General features: G+C 37.7%; 1 protein-coding gene across 11 annotated transcripts in view; it reads right to left on the bottom strand.

The window, feature by feature from the left end:
• Positions 1–17156, bottom strand: part of MYT1L (myelin transcription factor 1 like) — a 314516-nt gene that overhangs the window by 36602 nt on the left and 260758 nt on the right. The window lies entirely within an intron of this gene.

Here is a 17156-nt window from a genome sequence, read left to right as displayed (position 1 = left end):
TGGCACTATAATATTTGTTTTCAAGTCTCATAAGCTTATATTAACCTAAATGTAACAGATGAAATGAGAGTTTAGCGCAGTTGATAAAAACATTTTAAAATCCTGGAATATTTCTATTTATTGCTATTTCCATTCTATGGGAAGTGCCTAACCACTGTGAAATATAGGATGCAGATACACAGCAGTCTGTTTCAACTTTAAAGTTATTGCAGTATTTATTTGCTATCCTAAGCAGATTAGATAAGGAGAGAACTACAAGTCCTTGTATCATTGGAATTGTGAGTGTATTTTCAGAATGTCTGATCATACATAGGACTTGCATGTATCTCTACTTTTCTATCAACACCTGTACATATCTGACTTAACTGATCATATGTACATGCAACAGTGCCAGAAAAAATGTATGTGCAAGTGCTTATAAGAGGCAAGCGATGTGAAACCCTTTGAAAATGAGTATCGGAGTAAATGAAAAAAGAGATATACAGTTTCCTCACTTACTTAAAGTCAATGTAATTTGGCAGGATCAGAAGCTTATTTGTAGACTCTACGTAATAGCTTACTGCAACAAAGGAAATACTTTAGTACTTGCAGCAAAGGAAATACTTTAGTACTCTGAAGACTGAAGTCACAAAGGGAACTCACCCTGTAAAGAGTGAAGTTCAGAACATATAACACTAGCACTTTACCACAAATTCAGGGCATCAGGTAAAAGAAAGAGCTTGTCAGTGAAGGGGAATGCAGTTAGTACTGCCTTGATGCCCCATTCATTTCACAGAACATCCCAGAGAAGCTTTTTTGGGAACACAAGCATAAGCAGAAAGCAGGGCAGGCAGAACAGGAACAGCTGTGGCAGCTGGATTCAGTATTGGGCTTAGATTCAGTAACAGGAATGAAAAAAGGCAAGAGACAAACTGAGATAAATGCACTTAAGCTTCACTACCCATTCTTCACCAGGGAACGGACTGAAGGTGTGAAGCAATTAAAAAAGACTTTTGGCAGCTTGAAGGAACTTAGGGAGGTTCCTGGGACTGGGAAGAAAATAGATGCAATGTCCAAATGGCTCTGTGAGGCTTTTTCCAAATGTCAATGGTTAGAAGTCTTGCTGCAAGCTCAGCTCAGAAAAAAAAAAAACAGCTCACATCAGCATAGCAGACTACAAATAAGATCCACATTTAAACCTATATTTCTAGGCTTTTATCTAGGTCTACATGAGCTAGATAAGCTTAGATGTAGCTTACCTATTTAGATTTATAGCTCAACTAGCATGAGACCACATAGGATGTTACACAAAGGTGCTGACAGAACTGAAGTAATTTTGTCCTCATTGCTATGTATAGCTTTGGTTAACTTACTTTTAAAATTTGTTTTAAAACATAAATTATCTCTAAAACATACCAATAAAACAAAGATATTGTAATCTGCAATATAATGAAAACATTTTGCTTTTTTTTACCATTTAGAGATTTTACCAAAAAATAACAATGACTTTCTGGAACCAGAAGGATTGCACTTCCCTAAGGAGGAGGCAGCACTCATGGAAGCTTTTGCAGCACCAGTCTGATCACAGCTCAGAGCCTGCACTGAGGCTTGGGCTCAGGCTCAAGCTCAGGCCCCCTCTTTCTCTCTCTCAGAAACCCTCAGCTGAGATTCAGCAGCACAGCAAATTCTATTTACATCTCAGTCAAGTCTTGTCTTAATGTATAAATCTGAATGGAAACCTTGGATCTAGAACTACACAAGCCTAAATTCAGCACACTACACAAACAAAAGTCAGGTCATTGTAACACTGTGTTGCATTTTTTCCTAAATAGGGTGATAATGTTTAACTTAATCATCAGAGACAGTTTTAGCAATTATAACCAGTATGTTTTCTTCTCTCTGTCTCTTGCCCCTTCAATCACCTTTGGCCACTTCTATGCCCTGCACCAAGCCCTCTCCCTCTGCACCCTTCCAGCTTCACTGCTCTTATCACTACAGACTGGTTTTCACTAAGGAAAAGGCATCTTATTAAGTTAGGCTATAGCTTTCACAGGAATTGGCACGTTTGTACATTATTTGTGTACTTTTTTTTAGCTATTGCTCTTGGAGGATTAATAATAGCACTCAGTGGACACTCTTGAAATAAAGAAATAATAACAGTCACTAATAAAGGCGAAGTGCATTGCCAGTTCTGATTATGGCAAACTGCTTCAACATTTTATTTTTGTGCTGAGTAAATTTGGTCCCACGGAACTGAATTAAGCCATTAATTTCTCTCACACTGGCCGTACCAAAAGCCATCAGATATAATCCTTTCCAGGACCCACTAAACTATACTGGGATTCAATTGCAACAGTTTGTTACAAAATACCTTTCATGACCTGTTATTAGTAAGCTAGTGTATCAATTCTAAAGACTAATGTTACTTTTATTGTTTAGTTTACAACACTTAGTTCCTACTATGTTGCAGATCCAATCTCCCCTTGAGTAAGTAAATGAACACATATATAAGTAATATAGCCTACCAGACAGAATATGTATCCTATAAATTACTTATTTATTACTATTAATTAAATATTTAAAGCAGATGTAGCTAGCAACCCAAAAGAAAAATTGTACTGAATTAAACAGCGGAGTAAGCCAGTAAGTTGTGCAAAAATTCAGAATGGTTCTTCACAATGTTCCACACTGCAAAAGAACTGGGATTTAGCAGAAAATTGTATCTTTCCCATAGTTTTATTTTGACCATGCTGTCAATCTCTATAGTAGAGGTGTGATTTTCTGTTGAAAGTTCAGAAAGGCTAGAGAAATATAATTGTTTCCTGTGGGATTTTTTCATAGCAGAATGTAGAATTTTTTACTGTCTGGTGGTTTCCATGCATTTGAGATTCTGTTTTATTCAACTGAATTGCCATGAATGGAATTCATAGGTTGGGAGGCTGGAAGACAGACACAACAATACTTTGCATTTCTATCTTTCATCTGAAGATCTGAAAGTGTTTTACAAACATTAATGGACAAAATCTCACAATACTGCTTTGAAAAAGGGAAGAATTTGGCAGAGGAAAACTGGGGCATAGAGAGGCTAAATGATTTTACACAGAAGAGAAAAATGGGCTAGAAGTAGAGATTCTTTTTCACTGCTCTGTTTGCAGCTATAAAGCTGTATGTCTTCTGAAACTACATGTAGATTCATAAACAAAAAATTGTGGGCTTTTTTTCTAGTCAGGTAGTCCAGAAACAAAAGGTTGCAAAAGAAAACCTGTAAAGATACTGCGGTTTTAGTTCCCTGAATTGAATATGTGAGGAAGGAGAAAAAAAGGGGAGTGGGCAAGGAAGGGAAGGGATGAGAAGAAGGTGTGTCAAATTAACAAATGGAGTTCTCTGTAAGGTATGGTAAATGCATTGTCTGTCTATGCTTCTATAAACTCGAGTGCTTGTCAAAAAACCAACAGGTTTTCAGCTCTTGACAAACAACTCCCCTTTTTAACCAAGAGGCCAAAAGAGAGAACAAGTTTTCCTCCAGTTCCTTCCTATCCCACTCACCACTAACCTGCAGGGAGCACTCCGGGGGGAGAAGAGAGACCATAAACAGAGCTGTGTGGTTCTCAGCAGAGATTTTTTGGCCACAGGTGTGTCAGTAACAGTCAGGGTTGTGGTTATTGTTATGAAAACACCTATTTAGCAGGAACTGGACAGAAACCAGGAACTCATTTTGCCTTTACCTTTCTGAGCAGTCAGAGCAATGCCTCCCAGCCATTACTGTTCTAGCCAGCTCTGTGAAAGCAATCTGGATGTGTAAATCTCTAAATCCTATTTTCAGTCCCAGGTATTTTGGTAGATTGTCAAGCTCTAATTAAGTATGTGAAGTGGGAATGCTGCTGATCCTTTTCCTCATGAAGACACAGAATAAAAGCCATTCCACTTTTACCCCGTTGTCTTTTATTGTCTATTTTTTTTACGACGGCATTTGATTTCTGAAGTCCTAAAGTGTTACTTTCTTCTGGTGCCTAGACAAAAACCCTCTACCTACACAACTGTTAATTTGTAATAAAAAACTGTTTTGCTAAGATGTATCTATTTTCTCTTAATTTCCCTCAGTGAAGCTGCACATCTATATACTTCTTCACTCTTTATTTCACTCCTGTTTTCTTTCCTGATGCCTCCCTCTCCCTATTTTCAATCTGTTATCCTTTTCCTACAGTGGAGCAAGAACCTCCATTTGCTTTTGCCCCATGGTTTGCTTTCCATCCATATTCCTCTCTAGCATTCCTCTTCCACATTCTACTCCTTCCTTTTCCAGATCCTTTTCCTTCCTCATTGTGTCTTCTTGTCACTTTTAACTTTTCTTTGTCCCTTTTGCTTCTTTTTTCTCTGTTCTGGTTGATGTCTTCATTCTCTGTTCCTCTCTCATATTTTTCTTGTTTCACAATCTCTAATAACCCTGAAGTCGACAGTTCTTTCTTCTTTACTCCTCTTTGTTGTTTCTTTCCATTATCTCTTCTTTCATCACCCTTTTTGTCCTCCTGCTCTTTTCTCCCAGCTGATTTTATCTTTCCTGTAGTCTGCATTGTTTGTGGTCCTCTCACATTGCTGAGATGACTGGGTACACATGGCATCCTTGCGTCAGGGGAGAAAATGCTGTGTGTTGTGAAACCTTAACAGAAATTCTTGGCTGCCAAGACACCCTAAGTCATTTTAAGTATCTTGCACTCTTTTATTTTCAGTAAAGTCCTTGTAAGCTTTATCACTGGCTTCAGAAGGAGCAGAACCAGGCTAGCATGGGGCACTTCTGAAAACTGCATTCAGAGCTCATTTGAAGCTCATTTGAATTGGTTCAAGAGGCAACATAAACTCTGTGGGACAGGTATGCAGATAATGAATATTTCAGTGGATCTTCAGTCCATGGTTTCATGTTCAAGGCTAAACCTATGTTCTAGTGCTCACAAATACACCTACAAAAGCATGTGAATTCAGACCCTTATAAATATCAAAGGTTCATAAAGATATGCAGTAAGCCAAAAATAAAAAAGAAGTTAAATTTAGATTCATATGTTAATTATTTCCCTGTATTCAGTCTAACTAGAAGGAGTACTTAATCACACAAATTTAGTTTTAGCAAAAGTGCTAAATATTACTTTTTCGTATGTAAAACACTGCTGACATTTCTTACTTAGCAGAATGCTACTGACACAACAGGCCTCAGTGGAGGTAATGGGAAAAATTTAAAAGCCCAAACCACAGCAGATATAAAGGAAGAAGATTTGAGGAAATAACAAGAACCAGCAAAAAAAAAAGTTGTGGTAGAATGGCAAATGAGTGAATTGAGAATGATCTTCTATCTTGTCAGTTGCTTTTTGGCATTGGATCCAGTGCAGCTCCAGTAGGAAAGGGCAGGAGATCAGGGGATCCAGGCAAGGATCACTCCCAGTGGGGCATTACGGAGCCCTCTCAGAAGATACTGGGAGAAGTGCAGGTTGGAGGATGGAAACAAGTGTAGAATAAAAGGATTTATTGTTATTACTTTCACTGTACAGTCTTTCTATCCATGAGGGAATGATGCCAGGCTATGGAGCTAGTCCAGGCATGAGACTAAAATAATTTTGGCTCAGAGGCTTCGTGGAGTAACTTCAGTCTCTTCTATCTCTGCTGAGAGATTGTTCTGTCTCTCTCTTTGCCTCTAGAAATCCCCAGCATTTGAATGGTTCTAAACTGGGGATGGCTGACTTCATACTCTTCTGCTTAGGTAAAATTTAATTAATTCCCTGACTTTCTGCATGTGGAATTTTTCTGTCCATAGCTGATGGTATTATCTGTATTGCATTCCAGCATTTTTTGAACTGTGTGGGGGTGAGAAAGAATATGATATGTTTTTTAATTACACTGAAATCCATTTTCCTATAAGCAGACTAAAATGCATCATGCTGGCATTTAAAATATTGCTGTGCACTTGAATGCACAGATAGACATGATGCGTTTAAATTAATTATACTGCTTTAGAAAAAATATTCCCGTGCCTTTAGTTACCACCTCTGCGTGCTGCCTGTTCTGCTAGCAGTCAGGACTTCCCAGCTTCCCAGCAGCAAGTGCCATGACGTGCTGCCCGCTGTTCTCACATCTAGCACCAGCATATATGGCCTAACATGCCAGTTGCCAAAGGCATGGTATGTGCTTAATGTGAAATAGCTTCTGTGCACTACCCAGGGGGTGCTCCGTTCACAGAAGCTGCCAGGGGGAAGCTGTGAATCAGCTCTCTCCCTGGGCACCTTGCCCACGCTTTCTCTCCTGCCAGCATCGCTTGCCTTGGAGGCAGCGCCGGCCAGCTGCAGATCCCCTCCCCGCAGCAGAGAGCACTTCCTGGCACCAGGGATGAATCAGTTCCAACATATGCAAATTCAAATGTTCATTTCCAAACACCTCAGCCTTTGGAAAAAAGCTTCATTTTTATAGTGAAGGAATAACATAAAATGTTTGAGGCATGGAGAAAAATGCAGGGGAAGACAGCTTTAAGAGAACATGCCCTACAACTAGGAGCAAAGCCATGCGAGTTCTCTGTCTCCTAATGGCATTGCTGCAAGCCTGTGCTTGAAAAAAAAAACCCCACATGGGGTTTTATCAGTAATTTTGGGTAGACACATTTGTTTCTGAAGAAGAATGCCCTATTCCTGGTTGGTCTGTTAAAATGGGAACCACTAAGCCTCTCAGGAATATCTGCCACACAGTCACTGCGCAGCAAGATTGGTCCAGTCAAGGTTTGCAGAACATGATTTCTCTTGGTCCCCATATTTGAAAAGGGGTCCAAGAGAAGCACTTGAAGACAACAGCACAGCTATTGTGTATGTTGTGTACATATACATTTTGGTATTCTTCACCTTAAAAGGTGTCTTCAAAAGCTCATGCAACAGGCTTAACTTTTCTGTTTATGACGTAAATGGAAGTTTTAACATAAAATTAAATTACAATTAGGCCAAATGCTGAGTACTTTGAAGATTAACTCTTTAAAGTAGGGAATTTTTCCCCTGATAAGAGATGTACATTATGGTCAGTAGCCTGCTGGTTGCCTTGAACACAATAAATTATCGATAGCATAATTCTTGAATTGTTGTCCCTATGTTGCTGCTTCTCCCACGCTCTGCTCTTTTGTACTTCATATAACTTCTCTCGGGTGAAGCAATTACCAAAGGGTCTGGTGGGCACAGCAGTATGATCTAGAATCTGTCTCTTCCTGACAGTTTCCTGGAGGTTTGGGATGACTTCAAAATCTACAAATCTGGAACACTCAAAACGGTCAGCACCTCCCCAAGAAATGCTGAGAAAAACTACCAGATTAGGATTGCTAAAAGCAGAGGAAACAAATCAACAACTTTCATACAGTCTGCGGTTTTAACAATCCACTAAAGTCATTGGGAAGAGAATGGGCACAACCAAGCATTACCATTCTGTTTATTTGTTTTTCATTTGAACAGAACCATTTAACTTGTGCACGCACAAATACTTGACCGAGAGAAGGACTCTAGAAGATCACAGGAAAGGAGACAGTTGGATCAAATGTAAGGCGGAAAGAAAAGGCTGAGTGGGAAGGATGGAAAGAATAAGAGCATGAAGAAAGTCCAATTTATATGTCCTCTTTCAAAATAGTATATCAATATTGTTATGAAAGACGATGCCTACAAAACATTTCTAGCCCTATATAATTAAGAAAGAAGCAGGATCTCTGCCTCTAATGAGAGTCCTCTCAGTCTAGCATTATGGCAAAGCCGTAAATGAACAGGATTGTAAACATCTTTGAGTTATCTAGGAAATGTATCATGGGCAGCATTGAAGGCTCAGAAGTTTGAGACAAAAAACTCCATTAAAATAATCCAAATGACAGAAAATGTAATCGGCTGGAATTTTCTTCACTATTAACAGCTTGTTTCTTACTCTCCTGTTTCAAAAGAACAATTAAAAAGATTATTTTCAGTGCACATTCAGAAAGGTAAGATAAGGTAAACATAATAGTTCAATGCAAAATGTGTTTAGATGACCAATTGCATCTTAAGGCTGAGAGACATGTTTTGTTCCATATGCAGTCACTGCACTATGCTCATTAGCATCGAGAAGTGTTATTGTACCATGAAGTTCCCTATACTGGATGGACTTTTAAATCTCTTCTGAATGTATGTGTTTCTGTCTGAAAACATCCACGTGCCATCCAGTAACAGGGGCAGATTAACATTTGGATAAGGTGAGCAAACTCTCAAGGGTTTCGCTTTCCCAGAAAGATAAAGCAGAGACACTGCTTTCTATTTTGGGGGTGAAGAGTCAACAGCAAAAGAGTAAAAACCTTCAGTTTTTGTTTCATGAAAACAAGCAGCTTTTTCCCTCTAGGCCTAAAAACATTTGTCAGAAGCCCAAGTGAGGAAATGTGAAAATACCGAGTGTGAATTATATCAGACTGTGAGAGGCAGTCTGGTCTAGTAAGGCGGCTAATGAACAGTACAGCTAAGGGAAATCCAGTTTTGTCACTGATTTTCTGTGTGAGTTTATTCTAATTTTTGAGCAATTCTCAGACATGCTTTAATTTCTGGTGCAACTGACTGGAGACTCATGCTCCATCTACACTGACTTAACCTCGTCATTCACTTGGATTTACCTCAGGCCTGAAATATTAAGCAAGACTTAATTAATACTGAAGGGAAAAATTCTTAGGGTGAGTCCAGTCAAGAACCCATCTGCAAAGAGGACAGGTTGGGCATGACCACAGCTATGCCCACTCCTACCAGTACTCCATCCTACTGCCTGGAGGTAGTCTCAGATTGTAGACAGTGGTTAGACAAATCCACCCTAACGAAGTAATATTTAGGGGGGTACAATGTCTTTTGTATTCTTCCCAGCACTCTGAGAACTACAAACACTAAGCTGCAAGTTTGCATTGCAGCAAGATGTTGCAGGATGGTTATGGACCTGGAGCACCTGATATACGAGGCTGAGAGAGCTGGCTTGTTCATTCTGATGAACAAAAGTGTAAGAAATCTTATTGTGTCTACAAATATCTAACAGGATGGTGTGGTGAATGCATAGCAAAAGTTTTCTTAGAGCTGCACAGCTGAAGAGTGAGAGGCAGTGGGGACAAGGTTCAGCACAGGAAAGCTCGATCCATTTTAAAGGGAAAAAAAAAATACCATCAGGCTGGTCAAACACTGGAACAGGCTGTGGGAACTCTAACCTTAGAGATACTCAAAACTTGACTGAAAAAGGTCCTGAGCAACCTGCTCCAACTGGACTTGGTCTGAGCAGGCATTTGGACTAGGTAACATTTGGAGGTCCCTGCCTACATGGTCTTATAATTCTGTAGTATGTCTTAAAAGCTGTATCAGAGACCATACTGTTTGGCCTCCTATTGGCAGTATGGATGCAACCTCTCCTTACAGACTCATTTCCAGAAAGATCACGCACTATCACTCTACTTGATTTCAGTCCCTTCTTGACAGTTTTAAGTTCAACCATCAGCCAATTTCTTTGTGTAGTTGTACATGTTGGAAATATTTGTATATTTCTTTGTATTTGTATATGTTCTTTTCAGCAACTGAAAATGATGACTTTGAAGTCCAGTTTGCAGAGCTAAGGAATGCTCAGAAATTCTCAGTGAGGTACGTAAAGTGGATCACACCAAACATCCTGATCAGTGTGTGTGCCTGAGAGAATACTCCCAGTTTCTACTCCAGGCATCCATCTGCCTCTGCTTTGGAGTGTTCTGTCCCTCCTAAAAGGATGTTGCAGCTGTCTGGGTAGCAGTAAAAGAAACAACGGAGCTTTTAGCATGGTATTCAATAACCTGAAATTGGTGCCATTTCACCCTAACCTGTCAGGCTGTATGAGGCAGTTTGCACATTATGTGAACAAAGGAGACATCCCTTCAGTGAGGGCAGGAAGCTCTGGTAAGACCATTAAAACTGTTCCAAGCTAAACTATTCCTTCTTTTGCTAGAATCTGAGACTGTATTGAACAGCACTTAAGTAATAATTCCAGCTTCATAAGAATGTTCCAAGGTATCATTAAGTAGAGCACTCGAAAATGAATTGTGCTTTTTATTGTCATGGGATATGCTCCGGTGTCTTTTCTTACTTTGGCCCTCCTCACTTTCTCCTTAAAGTTAACAAAGGCAGAAAGCTCGTGCTTTTGTACAATTTCCCCTTCTACAACTCCCATAAGATTAGGCAGTGCAAGCTGGGTTTATACTGTAAACATTTCATGAAAGAGCCACTTTAATTTTGCAGTCTAATAGCTGCAGGAACAGTTTCCTAAACAGCTGTGCAGAGTGCTGGAGAGGTTGGAGGTTACAAACAGGGATAAATGGCTGTGCAGCACAATGGCACTGTGCGACTGCACACCACGGTGTAGAAAACGGGTTGCTCGCCCAGAAACACTTTGCTCACGGTTGGGAATGCAGGCAGAGAAAGCGCTCATGCTCTATTATACCTTAGGGCTCAGAGCTCTCATGCACCGCGGAATTAGAAAAGCAGCCTTGAGTGAGAGGCTAACAACTTTGCTTACATGATTTTTACAAGAAAGAGGTTTTCGTCTGATTTTTTAAAGCAATAGACCTCTTTTCCAAAATCACTTGGTTTTGCGTGCTTACAGCAAAATAGCCCTGAGGATCAATTTACTGCTACTTACTCTGATTTCTAATTCACTTGGTTAGTGTTACAGATCTTGTCTAAACGTTGATTCATGCTTTTCACTTTTCAGGGTGACGAAAAAGAACCATAACTTTCTATTTTTAGAGTGAATGTTTACATCTTTTATTCAAACTCTGACAAAATATTTTTAAAAAATCATTATCCTCACAAACATTCCTGCAAATTAACTGCCCCCTGACAAGGATCTGGGATAATAATGCATGGAGCAGGAAACACAAATTCTGTTTTGATTAGCTCAGAGGTTGTGATCCTCAGCTATACATGACATGAAAGAGGAGCGTCTTATTAATCTCCTGGCATGAAGTAGGGATAGGCAGAATTCCACTCTCAGTACCCATTCAGCCATAGGAAAACCACTAATTTCAAGATGAATATAGCATCTCAGGAAGGTCAACTGAAAGGCTGTGGAACAGGTTATCCAGCAAACTACATCTTACAGAAATGTCTCCCACAGGTTGCCACTTCACAGTACTCATTGTTGTGGACTGTATCTCTGCACAGAATTTAATCCATTGGCAGTGTCTTTAGAAACTGACAATCCCCTTTTGTATGGCAAGGGAAATTTATAAGAAAAAAATACACTTTGAATAAATATCTTATTCATTATATTAACTTTACCTTTGAATGGGAAGTATTTTCATTGACATGAACAGACAAAGTTTTTCCTAGCTTTAAAGACAATCCCACTACCTTGAAATAATGTCTTTTAAACTTTAGGATGGAATAAAATTATTTTTTAGATCATTCTTGATTATGTAAGACTTTATACAAAGATATAAAACACACTTGGTCTGTGGTACATTAACATTCACAAGAATTCTTATAAAAATTTGAGATATGTGGTCCTGACTTGTTTACTCATTACCATTTGTGAATCAGTAGCATTTACTCTGGGTTCACTAGAGTCAATACCAAAATGTGTAAAAATGGAATTAAAATTGGGTAAACTATGGTTAAAATATTATTTTCTGGATACAAGTTTTGCATACAAACTGGTAGACAATTTCCACTCATATGCATTAAATATTACTTAATTTTAATTTACAGAGGTTTATTGTATTAAATAGAAGTCAAACAAAAGTTAAAGAATTTCCTTACCAATATTTGACTAATTAATACCTTAAAAATACCTTTTTCTTCTAAAACAAGTAATGATAGGACTCTGTCTATGATGGTTTCAACCTGAAACTATTGTCAAGTCTAAGGAGTGCAAATTCTCCTCATGGGGTTATGCATGGAATTTGGCCTTATAATATTGTTCTCACACCATTAAAAACATGCTGCTCATGGAAAGCTTTTCACAGTTACAGAACATAATCTCAGATCCAAAGCCAGCTAAAGACAGTGGGATTTTCCAATGACTTAAGAGGGCTTTGGATCAGGTCTCAGGAAAGACTTAGAACCACTGAAGGTCTTTTTCTGTGAATGGGAGTGTTGAGGATTAAACCTTAGCTGGCTTAAAAAAATAAAGAAAAAAAAATTCTTCATAATTCCATTCTTTCAGATTTGTCACACTGAAGTCACAACAGGTGTATTGGGTGTTATCCAAAAACAAGGCCCTTGCCCGTCCTCCATTATGCCTATACTTATGGAACATACTTACGCTTTTCTGACAGATGTTTCTTGATTAGTGCATCAGAGGAAAACAAATCACCACCTACAATGGTTCCTGGAGAAGCCTTGAGGAAAAACCCATAATCTATCATTTTTTAAAAATTATTCAATTCTTTTCATATCAAATTTTATGATTTCCCCATTTTTTCCATAATCTGTTTATAACTCTTATTCATGGGGACAAAACCAGCGATTTATCTCTGCAGTATCCAGCATACCCAACATTTACAGCTTTTAAATTAAAACTTATTTGTGAAATGCACAGCAGTTAAAATAGCAGATATTGAATTCACTCCCTTTTAAAGAATAACTCTGGTATTTTAAAGAAAAATATACAAATATTTTTAAGAAATAACCAAGATCTTTTTTCATTTTTATATTGTCTGATATCATGTCTGATTCACAACTGAATTATAGATTTAGATCATATAGTGAAAAAGCAAATTATATGCTGTTTACCTATTAAACTCTGAATTCAGCATTCAGTAGACTGCATTTAATACAGTGTCATTTTAAGTTTTAGCTATTACCAGTTTATACAAGCAAACAAAAAATCCCTAAACTCATAGTTTTACAGGCAAAATGAGTTAAGTTGTGATTTTCTAAGTTTGCTTTAAAATTATTTTTGTGTGAATTATGTGTTCAAGAAAAGTGCCAGACTGAGTAGCCTGAAAAAAAAGTTCTCTACCTGTAACAAAATAAAAACAAGAAAAGAAAAGAAAGACTATGGCTTGGTTTTCTTATAAACTGCATCTCTATGATTTGATTCCTTTTCTACTTAATACAGAAGTGCTCCAGTATCTAATCTCTTTTGAATAAATTATATTTATAGCTCTTTTAAGCTGATCATATGCTTTCATAATTATGTCCCCATTAATTTGCAGTCTGAAAATTTGGAAACTAGATTCCGTTCATCTCAGTGTAATGTTAACTCTGAAGCCTGAAGATGGCATTTTAAATATCACTCTGATTGACTGACTACTTTACAGCTGGTCATTTTAATGAAACTATGCAAATAGTATAATTCTGGAAACTGCATCTTAAATATGATTTATTTAGATTTAATTTTTTCAAGGGTCTTTTTTTCCTTTTTACCACAGTCCAAAAAATAATAGATAACAATAGTAATGTGCTTATACTGCAGTCCTCCTCTGCCTCTTTATTACAGAAAACAGATACTGCTGAAGCTGAGTGCAGTGTAAGCACAGTCAAGCATATAAAAATAATTAATGATGGCCAGTGTTAAAATACTCCTCAAAATCTAAGGTTGTTTCAAACAGTGTACACCAAATGAGCCCAAGCTGAAAGAGCACAGTGTCGTTATCTGTGGAAGGAGAGAAATCAGCAGACTTTGAAGCAGTGGAAATTCTGTCTGTGTTAGGGTAGAAGAGCAGTTTTTACATGCAGATGAGCAAATGTAAATTCCACTTACTGGGAATACAAAAAATATTGTAAAAGAAGATTATGATGAGGTGTTTATGAGGGATATGGGATATTTTAGAGATATAAAACATTGATAAAGATACTACAGTGCTGCAAAAAATGTGTGCTACATAAAGTCCCAATAGCACTGAGATAAAAATAAAGGGGTGAACTTAACTGCATGGTAAAATCAGATGTTACTGTGCAGATACAGACACCAAGTAATCGAGATAGAATTGGCCATTCTAAGAAACCAAACAATGCAAGGAATTTTATAACTTCAAAAGATTTAAATAAGGTAATCAAACATGAATGCTAACCCAAGAGAGCAGCTGAGGGCACCTGCCCAGATCATCACTGTTGTATCTTAGCGTAACTCCACCGAAGGCAATGGAGCTATGCTAATTTACACCAACCGAGGATCCAGACAATCGTATTTAGGACTTCGAGTGACAAAATTACTTTTATTTTGGGGTATATATTAAAGGGTTTTGGCAAGTCTGACCAAACACAGAAAGTGCAAAATACTGCACTTTTAATTCCCCTTTTAGCAACTGTATAGGTTATGCAACTTCCCATGGGGATTGCCTCAGCACTTGGGATATACCACAGCATCATGTTGCAGATCTTTGAGGATCTGGATGGAATGAGCAATTGGTTATGATCTGTTGATTTGAAGCAAAAATGATCAACATCACAATGGCAGTTTGCACAATAACCAAATTGTGCCAAAGAAAAGACCCTGAATTGAATACAAGCAAATGCCAGGCTGAATGAGATTAATTATGTAGGACACATTCAATGACGAAGAAGTATGACCAAACCCAAGGAAGGCAGAGGCAACTGTACAAATGGAAAGACTCCAAGACAAGAAGGCCTTAGAGAGATTCATTGGGCATATTAACATAACTAAGCAAATTCATTGATAATTAATCACAATTAAGTGCTTCTCTCAGAATAGCTGCTTAGGGACTGCACAGAATGGCACTGGAATGACTGACAAGAGAAAAGTTTTGAAAATTAAAATGAACTGTCAAATAAACATTCACACTGAAATATTTGGTGATTAGCGAAGAGCTTTGGAACTAAGGGTTATATCTTCAAAACTGCCTAAGTTGTTATTGCAGACACTGAATTCCACTTTCAAAGTTAGGCATATAGAAGTTGCAGGGATGTGGATGCCCAGCACTTACATTCCTTCTGAAAACAAAGTTTAGACTCTTAAATCATGCAGGTTGTTTTGAAAAAGTTACTCTAATTCAGGGAATGTTCATCCGAATTGAGACTATTTTGGGTGATAACTAAGTGGTAAAGGGTTTTAAATACTGATTAAAATTCAAACAGCAAAAAAGTAGAGCTATCAATATCTTTTGTTTTAAATAATTAAGTACCTAAAGAAAGAGGCCATAAACTATTTGAGTATTGTAGATGCCACTATGCAAATGAAGCCTCTAATTTCAGAACATTTCATGGTATTGAAAGCTTACTAAGGCCCTGATTCTGCAAGGTGTTTCATGCAAACAATTTTGTGCCTGCATGGAACATTTCACAGCATCAGAGGTACTGATATGCAGATGGCTTTTAAGGAGTTTTTTAGAGAGTACATGCTTTTAAGACCACCTCTCAGTAATGAAAACAATGATGAAGGGTCTTATGTAAACAAAACTCAAGTATTTTCCATTTTGGAGACAAAAGTTGACAAACTTAAGTGAGAAAAATGGAATGACTCAACCTTACCAGAGTCTGAATGAGTTATTCTAACAGAAAAAAAGCCCAGCCACTTCCATATGTAAAACTTATTGCGACTACAGAGATGAGGTTGCTGCAGATGATGGGTTTCTATACAAAGGACATTATCATAACACCACACAACATGAGGTTGGAAATGCTAGGTATAACCTACAGTGCCCATTTGAGTATTGAGAAGTGCAGGAACAGAGCCCAAGGTGTTCTGTTCTGGCCAGGCATGCATGCTGCCATCAAAGATAAGGTATCCAAGTGGAAATCTGCAATAAATACAGGAAACAAAAATGCAAAAAAAACCCACTGAAACCACATGAGATTCCTAATTTCACTTGGCCCAAGGATCTAGTTGAACAAAGCGGGAAAGATTATTCCTTACAGATGAACTAATATTGGGGATCTATGTTCCTTGGTTTTGTTTTTAATAATTTAAATTAGACTTGTACTCTAACTTGCAATTTAATAACACATTAAAAAAATGCAGTTTGTTTTACCATAACATTGCAGATAAGTTAATAAAATACTATCATTTACAAATTACTCTAGTAAATTTTTAACATTACTCCAAATACATCATGTCTGGTCCTTGCAATCACATTTTCTATATAAAAGTTAGCTAAAACATCAAGGAACTTAAAAAAGTATCTGCAGATTCAAAGGATACATACTTAGCATCAAAGGAGTACTTCGTTATAACACAAGATTACTTACTAGGCTCAACAACCTCAGTATTCAAGAAAACTGTAATGACAACTTCTATTACGTTTCCCATGTAGGAAAAAAAAAAAAAAAAAAAAGACATAAACAACAGGGGTAAAAAAAGTGGTAATAAGAATGGAAATGGTTATTCCTTTGCAACAAAGAGTAATTTTCGAAGAGAAAAGTGAATGAAAACTATATAATGGGTCATAGCCTTACTGAGTTCTTATAGGAGGACAGATGTAATCTCAGCAGGAAAAGGGAAGGCAAAGCAAGGCAAGGCAAGGCAAGGCAAGGCAAGGCAAGGCAAGGCAAGGCAAGGGATAACACTCCTGTGCAGATGAAGCAACAAATGTACGCCCAGGCACTGAACATCAGAAACACCTCAAGTAGCAAACACAAGATGTAGGTGGAGAAATCACTTGAGCAGCTAAACAGATCTCTGCAGAAATAACTGTAAAAAGTGACTGTATATTGGGAGAGCTATCAAGGTTTAGAGTATAGGTACTGATAAATGTCCAAGAATAATCTAGCTACCTGTCTAAAGAGGGGAATGTTTCTGTGGAGTTTTACTAATATGTTTGTTTCTGCATTTTAATTTTGTATTTGGAGGAGGCCTATTTTTTGCCAGATGACTAAAGCAAGGAAGAAAATATTACTTTTTTCCAGTAATATTTTATTTTATATATTCATCAGAATAAATACAACACAAGCTTCTCCATTTCTGGAGGATATCCCTTCTTCCCAGTTGCTAGTTCTTGCTGAGCAAATGGCAGTAAAATTACACCAATAAAAAGTGAATATTAGAGATTAAGAAGTATGAGCTAAGGATATCCTTTCCATCCAGAAAAAACTGTATTACATGGAGTTGTCCTTCCCAAGGAAGAAGAGCTGTGGTTAACAGGGAGACCTTCAGAGAAGCTCACTTTTCCATCTGAACTGAATGGAAGACAACGCTAGGATGACACATTGGGGAATAGGGAGATAAGGATAAAAGGAAGATAAGAGAAACAGTAG

This window comes from Strix uralensis, chromosome 3, assembly GCF_047716275.1.
Source record: "Strix uralensis isolate ZFMK-TIS-50842 chromosome 3, bStrUra1, whole genome shotgun sequence".
NCBI lineage: Eukaryota > Metazoa > Chordata > Aves > Strigiformes > Strigidae > Strix > Strix uralensis.
Note: the sequence above shows the minus strand (reverse complement) of the source record. Positions and strands in the feature narration are given on the sequence as shown.